We start from the raw sequence: 15,106 nt of genomic DNA, 5'->3' as shown, positions 1-15,106 counted from the left end.
AGAGAGTCTATATAATCCAGTAGCACAACATTTTTGTCATTTGATGAAGAAGAGATTCTGTTCAGTTCAGTATGGTATTAGCATTTAGTTCTCCCTCACTTGTTTCTGATTCTTTGCCACGTTGAAAATCCAGGTCTGGGCCGGGGGCCTCAATGCACTAGCCAATACAATCCATTCTTCGCGTATTCTAGATAAGCAGAACTAGAGAGACAGTTCCTATTTCTCAAAGAAGTCCCGCTGCAAATTCCCACCCTTTTTTAAGCTTTCTACTCTACTATATATATGTACAACATAATCTTGGAATGGGCTAATTATTTACATAATATCCTTTCTCTCCGAGCAAATATTTTTTGTTTACCTTTTCACTAAAAAAGAAAAAAAAAAAGGAAGAATAAATCAAGGAGGGATCATACTCCCTTTCTCTAGTTATGACTGACACAGAGGACACAGTGAGGCCCCTGTGTTTTCCTTTGATAAGAAAATGTAATCACAAAAAAGAGCAAAGCAAGGCCTTGCGTTGAACTAGTAGGTTTAGAAATGGAAAACTTGTTTCTGTTTTTAATCTGGAATGTGTTTCTATCTGGAACGAGAGATGTAGCAGTGTCTATGTGAATGTGATGTCCCTGATGGAGATGGGGCAAGGCCCACTGGACCTTGTCTTGGGTGCTACAAAGGGCCTAGTGGTCTTTTTGTGCAATGGTCTCACCCAGTCCTCTTTGAAGTGCTCCCAATGTAAGATCGTAGAAGGAGGAATCACACAGCAAAAACTACACACGCTGATTATCTATCATGGTTTCCACTTTTTAAACATCTTCCCTGATGCAATGGTTGTATTTTTCACTGATCCGTACATAGGTTAAAGTCGCTGTGCTAAGGCTAGCCTAGCTCGTGACAAATGCGGAGGTTATCACTAGATGAAAGCCAGCTGGCTGGCTGCCAAGAGGCCACAATAAGTAAAATTTACCTTGTTCAACACGGTAGAGTCCAAGGTCGGGTCCCCCCACTGAGAGAGGGTCTGTAGTCCAGTGGTGGATATACATTAACCAAGCACACAGAGCCAGGTCTCTGCCTATATTTTCTCTATCCATAGCCACATCCACGTTCCTAACTATGTGTATATCTACCTGAGATACCCTGTCCCCTGGACGCCACGTGGAGGATGACTGCCTACTTCAGGCTCAATAGATTTCCCTCCGGTGTGTTGACCCTTTTGTTCATATAGATTTATTCATTCATACAACAAATATTTACTGAAACTGCCATGTGCCAAGCATGAGGCTAGGTGCAGGGGAGTATATACTTAGGTTTCAGGTTACTTATTTACAGTCATTTTCCATTTTGGTCTCTCTGAAGTGACTACCTTGATTGGAGTTCTACATGTTTTCCAACCTCAGGTCTCACATGTACAGACACTCACTTGGTTGGCTCTCAGTGATAGCTAATGGCCTTTCTGTGTGGGGATTCTGCTAGTTTAATTATCAGAGGCCCACCTAATTCTTTACCCTTTCTCCAGGTTATTGAGTCCTCCACACTCTTTGCCCCGACTTCCCTTACCGGCATAACCTCTCTGGCTTTTGGATAGGAAGAGAATAACTCCTTTCCAACTTTTCAGTTATGGGGTAACAATTGTTTGATGCCCATTTATTTGTGTGTTATGTGAGAATCCAATTTACATGTGTTGTGGTATAGGAACTGCCTGGTATCCCTCCTTTGATAGGCAGGAACCTATAATTTTAGGCCTAACAGGCAGGGTCCTGTGAGGGGTGATGAGTTGAAATCATGTCCTGAGGGGGTTGGCACCCAGGAAAAAAAGCCTATATCATTTAGGATTCTTTCATTGCAAGAGACAAAAAAGAAAAAAAAAAAGACCCAAACTGGCTTAATCAAAACAGGCAACTTAGAGCTTACCATAAGCTTAATAAGTTCAGGGTTAGAGCCAGCTTCACGCATGGCTTAATCCACAGTGCAGATTACTTCACCAAGACCAACAGAGATACTTCCCTTCGGTTGGTTTCCATTTTCAGGCTCTTCCTAGAGACCCCTGGTACCTTCAATCTCAAAATGCCTAATCCAGCAGTGGAGTTCCCTTTCCCGGTAGAGCAATGGAAGTCCCTAAATGGAGTCTTGCTGGTACAAATTGGCCTGACATGGGTCGTGTGTCCATCACTGAACCAGTTGTGGATGGAATGTTCCAAAACTGGTTCTCTTCAAATTCAAGAGGGAAATTGGAAAGTAAGAATGAAAGTACATAGTCAGACATGGTTGAGAAAACTGGGAAAGTGAGGAATGAGCTATGGGGAAGTGAAGAAAGCCTAAACCTTAGACATTGTCTTTTTTTTTTCAATAAGTAGCTTTATTGAGATATAACTCACATACTGTAAAAGATATTCTTTTACATTAAATGTAGTGCATTTATCTAAATCAGAAAATTTTAAATTGACGCAATGCTGTTATCCATAGTACATATTCAAATTTGTCATTTTAATGAATATTGTCCTTTCTAGCTACTTTTCCCAATTCAGGATCCAAAACAGGATCATATACTAAATCCATTTGTCATGTTTTGTTAATGTCCTCTAATCCGTAATAGTTCCTCAGCTTCTATTTGTGTTTCATGACACTGACATATTTGAAAAGTACAGGCTGGTTATTTTGCAGAATGTCTCTCCGTTTGGGTCTGTCTGTTGTTTTATGATGATTAAGTTAAGATTATGTGTTTTGGACAAAAATACCACTGAAGTTATGCTGTGTCCTTCTCAGTGCATCATATTAGCAGGCATATGATGTCAGATTGTCCCAGTATTTGTAGTGTTAACTTTGATCACTTGATTAAGGTGATGTCCATCAGCTTTCTTCACTCTAACATTAATATTGTCCTTTTGTAACTAACAAGTCATTTATAGGGAGCTATCAGTTGGTTTTCCTAGGATCAAATAAGATGATATACATCAAGTATTGGCCACAATGTCTGGCACATTGTAAATGTACAAAAAATGTTAGGCATCATCTTTGTTATTATTCATACTATATCATTGTTATTGTGAATCAAAAAGATTTTAAGACCTGGACCTGGTATTCTACACCTTATGTGATATTAAAGGAGAAGTCAGGAATGTAGAACAATATAAGTTAAGGAACTATAGAGTTCAAGTACTTGGTGGTATGGTGGACAGCATGACCTCTGTGGCGATCCAGCCTTGGGATCCTAGATTTTTTATGTTTTTTGAACTACTGGCTGATTACAAGACCCCAGAGAAGGCTGTTGATGCAATTTAATTAATTTTACACCCTTACTTCAGGTCATCTTTACTTCTCACTATGTTGTATTCCTTGAAATCACATCATTGAAGGATCATTATAAAGTAGGTTACTGGATTCCCACAAGAGCAACAACATAATTAGACGATATGTTCCTGATTAAGCTTGAACTAAATCATAACTAGGGTGGGCAAAGCAAATATGGAACAACAATACATTTAGTCATAACTGTCTTATGCAAAAACAGGATTTTTTTTCTTTTTCTTTTCTTTTTTTTTTTTTTGCTCCAAATCTCAGACAAACTGGACCAGTGTCAAGCCCTTATTCATCCCTTTTACCTGTTGCCGGAACTTCTTGCCTCTGTTCTGATTTTGGACACAAAAACTTCTAATCTGGTTTCTAACCCTTGTAACCTCTGCCTGAGTTTCAAGTCCATTCTTTCAGTGTGTTCCAGAACTGCTCTCTATTCTAACTTTATACTTTCTTAAACTTTCACTCTTGTCTGAGCATCTCATTCTGTCCACCATCTAGGTTATCTAATTTGTTGGCATATAAAAGTTTTAAATTTTGATTAAGTCCAATTTTTCATTTTCTTTTGTCACTTATGCTTTTATCATATCTACAAAACCATTGCCTAACTCAAGGTAATGAAGATTTATTCCTATGTTTTCTTCTAAGTCTTTTATAATTTTAGCTCCCACATTTAGGTCTATGATCCATTTTGAGTTAATGTTCGTTTATGGTGTGAGATAAGGGTTGAAGTTCATTTACTTCTGCATACGGATATCCAATTGCTCCTGCACCAGATTTGAAACCAATGAGATTTTTTTTTTTTTCGATACGCGGGCCTCTCACTGTTGTGGCCTCTCCCGTTGCGGAGCACAGGGTCCGGACGCGCAGGCTCAGCGGCCATGGCTCACGGGCCCAGCTGCTCTGCGGCACGTGGGATCTTCCCGGACCGGGGCACGAACCTGTGTCCCCTGCATCGGCAGGCGGACTCCGAACCACTGTGCCACCAGGGAAGCCCCAAAAACAGTTTTAAAAAGTCAAAGCTATGCCCATCTAGGAACAGACCAAACAGTATAGAAGATCTTATGATAAGAAGCAGCAGTCTCCAGATCCTCCTCTCCCCATCCCAGCTCCACATACCAGAGGCAACCTCTTAACAGTTTGATGTTAATTTTTCTATTGGTTACAATCTTAACTCTAGATCAGAGATTGCACACTGAAGGCCAGCAAGTCATACCTTGCCCAAAGATGCATTTTGTTTAGTTTATATAGTGTTTTCTTTTCCCCTCTAAATAGTTGTTAACATTTTAAAATTGGAAGGTTTCATATAAAACCAATTTTCTAGCCTCTCTTGAGAAATTGGAACCTCTGAACTTGCATTGTGCAGCCTAAGCTGGATAGCAGTTGCCTCTCTATTCAGGGTCTACTCTCTAGTTCATTGCAGTCCCTATCTAATCAGCTTCACACCTTTCCCACCTGCCTGGCCTTCACAGGCATTTGAGTTTGCAACCTATGCTTTATCTCTTTGTTATTCAAAATAAAGTTTTCCTATCAACAACTTGGGCACCACCTGGGAGCTTCTTAGAAACGCTGAATCTTGGACCTCATCTCAGACCTGCTGAATCGGAACTTGCATTTTAAAAAGAATCATAGATAATTTGTATACACATGAAAGGTTGAGAAGCCCTGGGATATAGAATCTGCTTATATCTAACTCAATTTCCTGATATATCAATTTTAGATGACATAGTATGAGAGATGAGGAAGTGGGATTGCAAGCTCTTGGTTGACGTACATCTTTAACTTTACTAGGTATCACCAAATTAGGCCCCACAGAAATTTTACAAATTTTCACTGTTATTGGTAGAGTATGAAGTTCCATTTCCCGATATCCCCACTGACACTTGGTGCTGAGTTCTTTTTAACTTTTAGTCAATCTGATGGGTGTTAAATGGTACCTTGTTGCTTCACTTTGCATTTCTCTGGTGACTAGTGAGGATGAGCATTTTTCACATGTTGTCTATTTAGGCTTCCCGTTCTGTGAATCACCTGTTTATGTGTCTGTCCTCCCCCGCCCCTTTGGGGTTATTTTCTTCTTATTGATATATATTCTGGATTTGAATCCTTTTAGTTATATACATTGCGGTTATCTTCTTTAGTTTGTGGATTGTCTTTTTATATTTTGATGTATTTTGTTGTATAGTAGTTTTACAATATAATTAATTAAAATGTATCAAGAATTTCTTTTTGGTTTGGTCTTTCTGTGTTTGGTTTAAGAAATCCTTCCCTACCTTGAGATCATAAGAATATCATCCTGTACATTCTACTAAAAGTTTTAAAGGTTTGCTTTTCAGATGTAGTTCTTTAATCCATCTGCAACTTGTTTTGTATGTGGTATGAGTTGGGATTATTCTTGGCTCTTCTGTCATCCCATGTTAGGATTATTATTGTAACTGTGCTGCATTTATTGATTCATTTCAGGGAAAGTTGACGCCTTTATAATATTAAGACTTCCCATCCATAAACATGATATATGTTTCCATTTATTCAGGTCTTCCTTTATGTACTTTGCTAATGTTTTATAATTTTCTTTTTCTTTTTTTTTTTAAACATCTTTATTGGGGTATAATTGCTTTACAATCGTGTGTTAGTTTCTGCTTTATAACAAAGTGAATCAGTTATACATATACATATGTTCCCATATGTCTCCCCTCTTGCGTCTCCCTATAATTTTCTTGATTAAAGGTCCTACACATCTTTTCTTCTTATAATTTTTAATATATTATTGTTTTATTTCTAATTTTGGTATGTTGATCTTATAGCCAGCATTTGTCAAACTCTCTTTATAATTCTGTTTGTCTGTAGATAGCTTGGATTTTCTATGTAGCCAATAATATCATCTGCAAATAACACTTTTGTACCACCCTTTCTAAATCTTGTTTTCTTAAAAAATTCTTTTTTTTTTTTTTTTGCTTATTTTATTGTAGTCCCTTGAACTTCCAGCACCATGTGGAATAGAAGAAATCTTAGCAGATATCCTTGTCTTGTTTCTGATTTTAATGAGAAGGTCTCTAAAGTTTCACCATTAAGTATGATATTATCTTTAGGTTCTGGATTGATATCCTGTATCAGGTTAAATCAAGGTTCACTTCCATTCTTAGTGTGTCAGAAGTTTTTTTTTTTTATCATGAATAGATATTGAATTTCATCAACTATTTTTTCTGCATCTATTGAAATGGTCATATATTTCTCCTTTGTCTGTTAATGTAGTGATTAAGCTGCTTGGTCTTTATGTTGAAACATTATTAAATTCTTGGAATGAACCCTACTTGCTCATGATTTTTTTAAATACTCTGCTGAAATAAACTTGCCAAAATTTTATTTTAGATTTTTACATTATACTTGGATGTTTGGTCTATAATTTTTCTTGTAGTGTCCTTACTTGGTTTTGGTGTCAAGACTATAATAGATTCAGAGATCAATTTTGCAAGCTTTCCATCTTAAACAACTATGGTAAAATCCACACCTAAAAGAATTGGGACCTATGGTATATTTGGTGGGGAGTTTTTTAGTTGTGATTCAAATTGGTTAGTGGTTATTTGTTTATTTAAATGTCACTATTTGTTCTTAGGTCTATTTTGGTAATTTATGTTTTTCTAAAGAGAGATCATTCGTCTTCGTATTTATTTGCACAAACTTGCACATATTTATCCCTCCATGCTTTTAAAATTGCTACAGTTTATGCATAGGTACCTATTTCACTCTTTTTCATACAAAGAACAAAGCAGAACAGCATTGGACTTTACAACATCAGTACTTAAAGCCTGGGGACAGTGCAGCAATACCTTCAAATCTCTGAGAGAAAATTATTTTCATCCTATAACTCTATACCCAGTGAGGTTAGACTACAGTCACTTTCAGCCGTGCAAGGATATAGAAGGACTTAAAAAGTCTGCCTTTCATTCACCCGCTGATCTGCAGCAAAATGAGGTAATAAGACAAAAAAGAAGACATGGGGTTCAGTGAACGATGACATCAACACTGTAAGGTAGTGGAGGGAAGTCACAGGATGACAATGTGCAGCAGGCCAAGGGGACAGTCATTTCAGTTTAGAGCAGACAAGTGAGGAGAGAGCCAGCTCTGAGAAGGAAGTTGTCAATAAATGAAATGGAATTGTTAAATTATCTGATATCTAAATTATCAGAAAAAAAATTTGGTAGACATCTGACTGGCCTAATGAAGCATTTTGATAGGTACATAGAACCAAAGGAAATGGGGAAAAAACCCTCTAGCAACTCTAGGAAAAACAAAAGGGTATGCAAGAAAGGAAACACAGTCATAGAATCTACTTGCTTCAACAATGCAAGGTGTTTCCATCGTAATAATGTAACTACTGACCACTGATTTAACAAAAATGAATTGGGAGGATGGGAGCTATGTTCATGTATCAAAATAGGAATTCAATAGGTAATGCAAAAAATTGATAAGGAAATAACAATATAAGCTTACAGATTACATATAGAAATATGTAGGTAAATATAAGAAGAACCCAGTTAAAAGTGTTGATAGTGGTTATCCTTGAGAAGTGTGATGGGGGGGTGGTGAGAAGGAAAAGAAATCACCAGTTTTCATTTTAAGCCTTTGAGTACTATTTTCTTTTTAAGATTTGTTTGTTTGTTTATATAATTCAGTACAGACTCAGGGATTCTTATTTTACCTATGGTTCTAATCTCTTACTATTATGTATTTATTTTAAATAAAACTTTTAGTGTTGAGTGTTCATTTTAGATTCACATGCACTTGTAGGAAATAATACAGAGAGATCTCTTGTACTCCACCCAGTTTCCCCCGATGGTAACATCTTGCAAAACCATAGCACGCTATCACAAGCAGGATATTGACACCGATATAGTCAAGATACAGAACAGTTCCATTACCCTCATGTTGCCTTCAACCCACTCCGTAATCTTTGGCAACCACTAAGCTATTCCCCATTTCTAAAATTTTTGTAATTTCAATAATGTTATATAAATGAAATCATACAGTATGTAACCTTTGGGATTAGCTTTTTTTCATTCAGAGTCTCTGGAGATTCATTCAGGATGTGTGTATTGATAGCTTGTTTCTTTTTATCCCTGAGTAGTATTCCACAATAAGAATGTACTACCACTTGTTTAACATTTCATCTGTTGAAAGGCATCTGGGTGGTTTCCAGTTTTGACTTACTATAAATAAAGCTGATATAAACATTCATCTACGCATTTTTGTGTGAACACAAGCCTTCATTTATCTGAAATAAATGCCAGGAGTGTAATTGCTGGGTCATATGGTAGTTATATATTTAGTTTTATAAGAAACTGTCAAACTGTTTTCCAGAGTGGTTTTACCACTTGACATTCCCATCAACAACGTATGAGTGATCTCTACTTCCTCACCAGCATTTGATGTTGTCACTATTTTTTATTTTAAGCATTCTGATAGGTGTGTGGTAATATCTCATTCAGATTTTAATTTGCATCTCCCTCGTGGCTAATGATGTTAAACATCTTTTTATGTGCTTATTTATCATCTGTATATCCTCTTTGGTGAAGTCTGTTCATGAGTTTTACCCAGTTTTGAATTGGATTTTTTGTTTTTTCACTTTCTGGTTTGAGAGTTCTTTCTATATCCTATATACTAGGTCCTTGTCAGATATGTGGTTTGCATATATTTTCTCCTACTCTGTAACTAGTCTTTCATCCTCTTAACAGGGTCTTTTGCAGAGCAAAAGTTTTTAGCTTTGATGAGGCTCAACTTAACAATTTTTCCTTTTATGAATCGTGCTTTTGGTGTCAAGTCTAAGAACTGCTTAGTCCTAGATCCCAAAGATTTTCTCCTATGTTTTTTCTTCTAAAAGTTTTATAGGTTTATATTTTAAATTTAAGTCTGTGGTCCATTTTGAGTTAACTTTTGTGTAAAGTGTGAGACTTAGGTTGAGGTTCATTTTTTTTTTCTTTTTGGATATCTAGTTGTCCATTAGGTTGAGGTTCATTTTTTATTTGTTGGATGTCCAGGTGTCCAACACTATTTATTGAAAAGGCTATCTTTCCTCCATTGAATTACTTTTGCACCTTTGTCAAAAATCAGTTGGGCATATTTTGGGGTTCTCTGTTTTGTTCCATTGATCTATGTGTCTATCCCTCACCGTATAGTCTTGATTACTGTAGTCTGGTAGGCTGAATAATGGCCCCTCACAGATGTCTATGTCCCAACCTGTGACTGTTACTTACATGATAAAAGGGACTTAGAAGATGTGATGAAATTAAGGATCTTGAGATGGGGAGATTATTCTGGGTTATTCAGGTGGGCCCAATGTAATTGTAAAGGAGGCAGGAAGATCAGAGTCAGAGAGAGGAGATTTGATGATGGAAGCAGAAATGAGAGTAAGTGCCGTTGTGAGGGAAGGGGGTCACCAGCCAAGGAATGTAGGCGACTGGAAAAGGCATGGAAATGGATTCTCCCCTAAAGCCTCCAAAAAGAACACAGCTTTGCTGACACCTTGACTTTAGCCCGAGATTGATTTAGGATTTCTAACTTTGAGAACCGTAAAATAATAAATTTGTGTTGTTTAAAAACCACTAAATTATGGTAATTTGTTCCAGCAGCAGTAGGAAACTAATACAGTAAGTCTTGAAATTGGATAGACTGGTTCCTCCCATTTTATTTTTGTTTTTCAAAATTGTTTCACCTATTCTAGTTCTTTTGCCTTTCCATATAAATTTTAGATGAATCTTGTCTTTATCTACAAAAAAAATCTTGCTGGTATTTGGATAGGCATTTCCTCAAACCTATATATCAGTTTGGAGAGAACTAACATCTTTACAGTTTTGAGTCTTCCAATCCAGGAATACAGTATGTCTCTCCATTTATTTAGATTTTCTTTTATTTCTTTTATCAGCATTGTGGAGGTTTTAGCATATAAGCCCTCCCTATACATATTTCATTAGGTTCACACCTAGGATTTCTTTTTTTCTTGAGCAATTATAAATAGTACTGTATATAAAATTTTGGTGTCCATGTGTTCATTGCAAGTATATAAAATACAATTGAGTTTTTGTATGCTTATCATGTATCCTGTGACCTTGCTGAACTCAGTTATTTTTTCTAGGATGTTTCTGTAGATTCCTTGGGATTTTCTGTGTAGACAATCATGTCATCTACACGTATTGGCAGTTTTATTTCTTCCTTTCTAATCTGTATGAGTTGTGGTAGTTTGTATTTTAAGGAATTCATCCATTTCATCTTAGCAGCCAAATTTATGTGTGTAAAATTGTTGGTAGTCTTCCCGTATTATCCCTTGATGTCTGCAAGCTCAGTGGTAATATCCTCTGTTTCATTCCTGATATCGGTGATTTTTGTCTTTCTTTTTTCTTTGTCAGTTTTGCTAGAAGTTTGTCAACATTATTGATCTTTTCAAAGAACCAGGTCTTTGTTTCATTGATTTTCTTGTTGTTTTTCTTTTAAATTTTTCATTAATTTTTTGCTCTTAACTTTATCATTTCCTTCTTTCTGGTTGCTTTGTGTTTATTTCGCTTTTATTTTTCTAGGTCCTGGAGGTGGGAACTCAGATTATTGACTTGAGACTCTGTCTCTTTTCAAATATAAGCATTTAGTGCTATAAATACCTCTCTCAAAACTTCTTAATCTATGTTCCACAGATTTTGGTATATTGTATTTTCATTTTCATTCAGTTAGACTTCCTCTCTGTCTCATAGATTTAGAGGTGTGTTGTTTAGTTTCCAAGTGTTTGGAAATTTTCCTGTTATTGATTTCTATTTTGTTTCACTGTGATTGGAGAACACTTTCTTGTATGATTTCAGATCTTTTAGATTTAGTGACGCTTGTTTTATGGCTCAGGATATAGTATATCTTGTTATATGTTCTGTGGGTGCTTGAAAAGAATGTGTATTCTGCTGTTGTTGTGAAGAGTCTTCTATATGCCAACTAGATCCTGTTGGCTAATGGTGTTGAATTCTTTTGTATCCTTGCTGATTTCCTCTCTAGTTGTTCTATCAACTGTTGAGATAGGGGTGTTAAAGTCTCTAACTATACTTGAGTTTTGTTTACTTCTTTGAGTTCTATCAGTTTTTGTTTCACATATTTTGGAGCTATCTTTAGTGTATGAACATTTAGGATTGTTATCCTTCTTGGAGACTGACCCTATTATCACTATATAATGTGCCTGTAGAACTCTGATCACTTTCTTTGCTCTTAAGTCTAGTTTATCTATTATTATAGCAATTCTTACTTTCTCTTGATTAATGTTTGCATTAATGTAACTTTTCCCATTCTTTTACTTTCAACCAGCCCTTCCAGTTATATTTGAAGTGAGATTCTTTTAGCTAACATAGCATTGTGTCATATTTTTAATTCACCTTGCTCATCTCTGTCTTTTAATTGGTGTATTTAGACTCTTTATATTTACTTAGTGATATGTTAGGGCTTAAGTATGCCATTTTTTAATTTTTTGATTGTTTTCTGTTTGTTCTCTTTGTTTTTCATCTTTCTGTTTTATTTTCCTGTCTTCTTGTGGGTTACTTGAACATTTATTAGAATTCCATTTTTATTATCTGTAGTGTTTTGTGGTGTATCACTTTGAAAATACACCAAAACAAAAAAGAAAATACACACACACACACACACACACACACGCACATGCACACGCACACACACACACACAAAAGAAAAGAAAAGAAAAAGAAAATTTGGTTGTTGTTCTACGTCTTACATTACATGTACATAACTTATCATGGCTTACTAGGGTTATTTTACCAGTCTGAGTGAAGTGTAGAAACCTCACCTCCTTTTATATCTCTTTATCCTCCCCTGTTTATAGTATAATTGTTTAAAATGCTTCCTCTACATACATTTAGAACCACATCAGACAATGCAATAATTTTTGTTTCAATTATTAAATATAATTCAGAAAACTCAAGAAGACAAAGAAAGCCCATTGTCTTTACCCATATTATTTTTGCTTGCTGTCTTCTTCCTTCCTGATATACCAAGATTCCTTCTTTTATCGTTTCCTTTCCGTTTATAGAATATCTGATAGCTATTCTTTTAGGGTAGATTGGCTAGCAACAAATTCTCTTAGTTTTCCCACATCTGAAAATGTCTTGATTCCCCTTCATTCCTCGAGGATATTTTTCCCTGGATATAGGATCCTAGGTTGATGATTCTTTGCTTTCAAACATGTAAAATATTTTGTTACTTCCTTCTGGCCCTCATGGTTTCTGATGAGAAATATGTTGTCATTCAAATTGTTTTTCTTTATAGGCAAGGTGTTTTCCTCTGGCTGCTTTCAAGATTTTCCCCTTGTTTTTAGTTATAAATTTAATGATGATGTTTCTTTTTGTGGATTTCATTTCAGTTTATTTTGTTTAGGGTCTGTTCAGCTTCTTAAATCTGATCTGTAGGTTGATGTCTCTTGCCAAATTTGGAACATTTTCATCTTTCCTTGAGTACTTTTTTAGCCTTGCCCATTTTCTCTTCTCTTTCTGGGACTCTGATGGCATGAATGTTAGATCTTTTGTTATAGGTTCATAGGTCCCTGAGTGTCTGTTCTTTTTCCTTTAAGTCTATTTTCTCTGTTATTCAGATCGGGCAAATTCTTCTTTTTCCATCTTCTGGTTCATGGATTCTTTTCTTTGTCCCCTCCATTCTGCTGTTGAACCCATCCACTGAGCTTTTTATCTTGATTATTGTGTTGTTACCCTCTAAAATTTCTACTTGTTTATTTAGTTCTTTATGTCTTCTATTTTTCTGAGATTTTCTCATTTGTTTCAAATGCATTTGTAATTGTTTGTGGAAATTTTTTTTTTTTACTATAGCTGCTTTAAGGTCTTGGTCAGATAATTCTAACATTCTTTTCGCCTCATTGTTGGCATCTATTGATTTTTTTTTCTTATTCAGTTTGAGACCATCCTGGTTTTTGATAGATGGATGATTTTAGATCAAAACTTGGGCATATTCATAGTATATTGTGAGACACAACACCTCCTTTAAACCTTCTGTTTTTGCTGGCTTTCTCTGATAACCTTCTAGTAGGGCAAGGGGTAGGTCTCCTTCATTAATTTCAGGTAGAAGTAGATGCCCCAGTTCTCCACTTGGCCTCTGTCAGCACCTGAGTTGGGGGTTCCTTGTTACTGCGACATGAGGGTGGATGTTCTGGCTCCCCAAATCAGTCTCCACTGACACCACTGGGGGTGGAGGAGAGATTATTACTGGCCAGCCAAGATGAAAGTCTGGACTCCCTACTTGGCTTTCTCTGACATTACAGTCTGGTGAGGAGGTAAGTCTAGGCTTACCAGTTGGCATTTGCTGGCATGAGTGGGAATGAGGGTCACAGTCTTCTCTGTGTTGTTTAGCTAGAGTAGAGTGGTATTGTTTGAAATTTTTCTGCCTTGCTAGGCTGCCCCTTTCCCAGTTCTTTGGCTAAGTAGAGCAGACTTAACTTCTTAGACACTTTTTTCTGTGCCTGTTGGCATTTCTGGGTTGCCAGCTTCTTCAGATCCAAGTCTAGAATGTATGAGGCAAAAAGAATATCCAGGTAAATTAGCACTGTGTAATTCTTTGGGTTCTGAAGTCCCTAGCTGGTCTGCTTTCTTCTCTGGACTTTTCAGAGTCTTCTTATGTTCGTTTTGTATAGAATATCCAGGAGTTTCAGTTGTACTTAGTGGGAGAAATAGAGAAAAGTATATCAACTCCATCTTCTGAGAAGTGGAAGTCTCCTATTTTATTTTTGTAACCATGCTCATGCTTATCTTGATATATCTTCCTATATGTATCTCTCTTTAAAGAAAGCCACCTAATGAAGTTTCAGCTAAAGTCTTTTTTCCTCCCTTTAGGAAGTAGAGATATCAGCATACTCTAAAGCTGTACTCAAATCACTAAAGCAGGTGCTCAATATATTTTTGTGGATGTTAATGGCATTCCTATCACTACACTTTTTTTTTTTTTTGTGGTACGCGGGCCTCTCACTGTTGTGGCCTCTCCCGTTGCGGAGCATAGGCTCCGGACGCGCAGGCCCAGCGGCCATGGCTCACGGGCCCAGCCGCTCCGCGGCACGTGGGATCTTCCCGGACCGGGGCACGAACCCGTGTCCCCTGCATCGGCAGGCAGACTCTCAACTACTGCGCTACCAGGGGAGCCCACTACACTTATTTTCTAAGGTACAAGCTGACTAATATTTCTCCTCTACATTTTCTCATACTGTAAAATGTGGTTGGAGGAACAATAACCTAGATAGGGTTGTGAAATGGTGTCTGCAAAAATACTAGGTACAGCGGATAAGTATCTGAAGCCCTAATTTTGAAAAGACATGACATAGAACATCCACTGATAACAATTTCTAGCTTCTATTAGATTTCAATGCTTATGTGTATACAATTTTTGTGATAACATAACAATATGATTTATTTAATTGTAAATAAAGGATAGTCACATGTCTGGTATTTTCAACCAGACAAGTTCAAAGGCTGAACCGTCTTTGTCGAAACCAGACACCTGGAAACCCCTGAACTTTACCCCACTGGAGCAGGGCAGGCAATCTGGGAAGTTAAATTCAATAAGCATTTATTGTGCAATGAGAGGACATCTGGACCAGTGTACAGCACAGTGGTAAAGTCTAACAACAGGCACTATGTAAACAGATCGCTGGCATCAGAGGGCTCTCAATAGGGACTACAGTTGTGTCCCCAAGTAGCCTGGAAGAGCTCACTGAGACGAGCATTTGGCTATAACCAAAGCACTGGGATGGATATGAGTATCAGGAAACAAGTAGAGCAGATTGAAGTTC

The sequence above is a fragment of the Phocoena sinus genome, chromosome X (assembly GCF_008692025.1).
Source record: "Phocoena sinus isolate mPhoSin1 chromosome X, mPhoSin1.pri, whole genome shotgun sequence".
Lineage (NCBI taxonomy): Eukaryota > Metazoa > Chordata > Mammalia > Artiodactyla > Phocoenidae > Phocoena > Phocoena sinus.
The sequence above is the reverse complement of the archived record's forward strand: the minus strand, read 5'-3'. Positions refer to the sequence as shown.